This window comes from Macrobrachium nipponense, chromosome 6, assembly GCF_015104395.2.
Source record: "Macrobrachium nipponense isolate FS-2020 chromosome 6, ASM1510439v2, whole genome shotgun sequence".
NCBI lineage: Eukaryota > Metazoa > Arthropoda > Malacostraca > Decapoda > Palaemonidae > Macrobrachium > Macrobrachium nipponense.
In genome coordinates, this window is record NC_061108.1 from 41,522,600 (window position 1) to 41,526,525 (window position 3,926).

At 36.2% G+C, this 3,926-nt stretch overlaps 1 protein-coding gene across 1 annotated transcript in view; it reads left to right on the forward strand.

Moving 5' to 3' along the window:
* Positions 1-1,319, forward strand: part of LOC135216356 (type 2 phosphatidylinositol 4,5-bisphosphate 4-phosphatase-like) — a 157,647-nt gene extending 156,328 nt beyond the window's left edge. Inside the window, exon 6 of the mRNA XM_064251596.1 lies at positions 1-1,319. This exon is cut by the window's left edge and continues 1,242 nt beyond it. The gene's annotated coding sequence lies outside the window, so the exon portion shown is untranslated.
* The last annotated feature ends 2,607 nt before the right edge of the window (positions 1,320-3,926 follow it).

Here is a 3,926-nt window from a genome sequence, read left to right on the forward strand (position 1 = left end):
CAGTGATTAGAAAAACGTTAGAATTTTTTTTGTAATCGGGGCTTTTGGATAAGTTCAGTATTAGGTACCTATCAATTTGTCTGTGGAATCTTTATAATTGTCATGAATAGGATCAGCTTTACCCTGAAGAACATATTCTTTGTTCAAGAATTTGTTGTCCATATTTATGAATAGTGCTCGCAGCTTGTCAGTTCTCAAAGTTTTAGGGTATTGTTACTGTTTTTTTTATTGTCTTATTATATATGGTGAATTTTAGGCCCCAGTGCTGTTATATAAGTTCATTTCTTTGGTATGCTGCACCATTAAATGTACAGATATAAAAATTTTCTATTGGCAACATTCACAAAATGAATAAGCCAGAGTATGAATGATGAATGTTTATACAGTATTTACCTGCATGTTTTGCAGTTTTTAAACCTGTTGTGCAATGAGGATTGTTCCCAGCATTAAATTTCAGTTCAGAAAACCATTTTCAGTACTTCACAAAATTGCAGGTGGTAAGAAGCATTGCTGGTTTGATAGTGTGAAGAGCATATGGATAGGAAATGAAGTATGTACTATATATTAATTGTGTCAAAATTGTTTAAAATACTGATGAGAAAAAATTTATTATACCTTTAATTATGTAAAAGTACCCTTCATGGAAAACCTTGCCAACAAAATACAGAACTTGAAAATCTCCATTTCGTTTGAACCTTAGTTTGAGTGTAGTTTTGGTAAGGCACTGATACAGTAATTATTATCAAGTAAATAAAAAAAAAAATAAAAAAGACTCAAAAAATGACCACCAGATGTCTAGTATTTTGTCGTAATACGTATTACCTATTGGATTATTTTTTTACCCTTCTGTACAATAATTAATCAGTACAGTTATGTTGTTTTTTTGCAAAGTCTAGAAGTATTTGTTGTAAGAGAGCCGGCTGGAATCCCTAAAAGTGCTGTGACACATGAGGTGGTATTATATTACAATAGATCAATTTACAGTAGTGAGAGTGGATAGAAAGTCCTTGCTAACCATACAGAACAAGCAAATAAAGCTCCTTTGCACAAGGAGATTAAGTCTCAAAATGATATTCCAAGTCTCGAAAACCTTAGAGAAGTGTGTAGCACTGCATAATGGGAGTTATTATACATATATATAAGCTTTAATTTATTCAATGTGAATGTGTTTATTAGGCACTGGCAAAATTTTAAACACACAACTCATTTTAAATAAGAGCGCTAATGACATTCCTCTCAGCTGTACATAATTTAGATTTATCCAATATAAGTGTAAAACTCTTTAAAAGCTGTATCCAAAAATAAAGTAATGTTCAAGTTTTCTTGTTTTATTTGTAATTCATATAATAATTTAAGGACCATTAAGTAATATATACTTATTCTTTGAAGTATGTTCTAAGGGTGTTTTGCTTTCCCCTGTGAATCATGTTCTTGTATACATAAAAGGTAAGTTGACAGTAAATTCTAAGTAAGTTGTAGTACAAAGTTTAATGGAACTAGCAATGAGACTTAAAAAAAATTCATATTTAGTATTGCTTTTTATGTGCATGTTGTCTGTGTACATTTTTTTAGAGTAATAACTTTTGGAATAAATCTTGTGTACAAGATTTGTGAGTTGTAGTCGAATATCGTTATTAAATATTTTATTAGTTATTGTTGCCATCGGGTACATTGGGTTGTAAAGAAACCATTTACTTGTTAATTATTGTAGCTTCAGTCATCATTGATCTGATAATTGTTATTAACCCTTTTTCTTGTATACATGCTAAAAATATTAAAATATAAATGCAGGCAATTGTAAAAGACCGCATATCATGTACTTAGGTAGTACAGTATGATGTTATGGCATTGGTATCTTTCTGTATGCCATTTTATGCATACTTCTTCACCAATAAAAAGTTAGAAAAGATTTAATAGTAACCAACAAATAATTATTGTATATAGCTTTGTAAGAGATGTGTAAAAGATTCCTCCCCACTCCTAGTGTATGTAGAGCAAATAAAATGTTGCATGTAATGTAACCACGATAGCTATTTTTTTTTATCTGAAAGAGGAGTATTTTTAAACAGTGAATTACTGTATGTCCATTATTATTTATATCACCAATTTTCATACGTTTTGTTGATGCACCATAACTTAATCATAACCTTGTACAGTAATTGGATATACATAGTTTTTGCTTATCAGTAATAATCAAAAGGAAAATGCAATTTCATACACACTAGTGCTTGAGAATTCCCTTCAAGTTCTTCATATGAGTAGGAAAGTACGGGACTTTGTGTAATAACAGGGCTCATTTCAAATACAGTCAAACCTTGACTTATGAGTGAACCAACATACGAGTTTTCCGAAATACAAGCAATTGTTTGTTTTAAGAAGCAAGCCAGGATTTGAGCTACAAGCTAGCGAGCCTGGGAGATGCCATCTCTCAAGTGCATTTGCCATTGCTAACATCGAGATGCCTAGCCAAGCAGTCCCGTTCAGGTCACGTGGTTATGTTTTTTAGCGAACATCTCTTAAGCATCTTGTAGCGTTTTTTGCTTTGTTTTCTCACTCCTCCCCTGTATTTTGGAACATTTCTTAGTTTTTACCATTGGGTCCTAAGAAAGTGAGTTTTAAGACCAGTGCTGAGAAGAAGAAAAGGCCGATTGCCTTGGATTGGAAGTGTGAAATTATCGAAAAACATGATCAAGGTGTGTGTGTTATAGACTTGGCGAGGCAGTACAACCAGACTACTACTACAATCTGTACCATTTTGAAGCAGAAGGAGTCGATAAATGTACTGGCAGCCAAGGGCGTTAAGATTATTTCAAAGTGCCAGACCTCTGCCCATGAAGAGATGGAGAGTTGGCTGTTGTGGCTGAATGAAAGCAGCTTGTAGGAGATACTGTGATGGAGAACATCATATGTAAGAAAGCAAGAGACATCTACACAGATTTGGTTGGGAAGACGCTGGGAACGTCGATGGATGGGCCATCAGAATTCATTCAAAACCAGTCGAGGCTGGTTTGATCATTTTAAAAAGAAAACTGGCATTCACTTTGTTGGGCATGGTGAGGCAGCAAGCACTGATGTGAAGGCAGCTGGGGAGTTTGTTGAAAGGTTTGCCGAACTGGTAGAAGCAGAAGGATATGTCACCTAAGCAAGTCTTCAAATGCAACGAGACATGGTTCTTCTGGAATATGATGCCGAAGAGGACATATATACATAATGGCAGAGGAGAAGAGCTTGCCAGGCCACAAACCTGTGAAGGATTGGCTAACCCTTGTACTGAGAGCGAAGATGAGTGGCAACTGCAAAGTTAAGCTGCTACGTACATATCACAGAAACCCCCTCCCAACCCCCGGGGCCTTTTAAGTCCCACAAGATAACCAAAGAAAATCTGCAGGTTATGTGGATGGAGGGCAAACTCAAAGGCATGGGTCACCAAGGATATCTTTGTCTAGTATGTAAACGAGGTCACTGGTCCTATCACCAAGAATTGCCTCCCCTCAAATAACCCTGAAAACCTTTCTCATCCATCACAGTGCTCCCGCACACACACCAACCCTTACAGACGACATCTATGAAGAATTCAAGTTCATTGAGGTTCTCTTCCTTCCACCCAGCACCACCCATGTCCTTCAGCCCATGGACTAGCAGATGACTTCAAATTTCAAAAAACTCTCCAAGTACCTCATCAATCACTGCTTTGATGTTATGGAGGCCTTCAAGAGTTCTGGATCACCACAATATCATGGCCTGCCTCAAAATTATCAATGTGGCCTGTCAGGGTGTTACAAGGAGGACCTTAAACTCTGCATGGAAGAAGCTGTGGCCTGAAGTTGTGTCCAAGTGGGACTTCGAAGAATTCGAACATGAAGAGCTAGTAGTGGAGAATATTGTATCCCTTGGAAAGTCCAAGGCCCTGTAAGTGTAGATGAAGA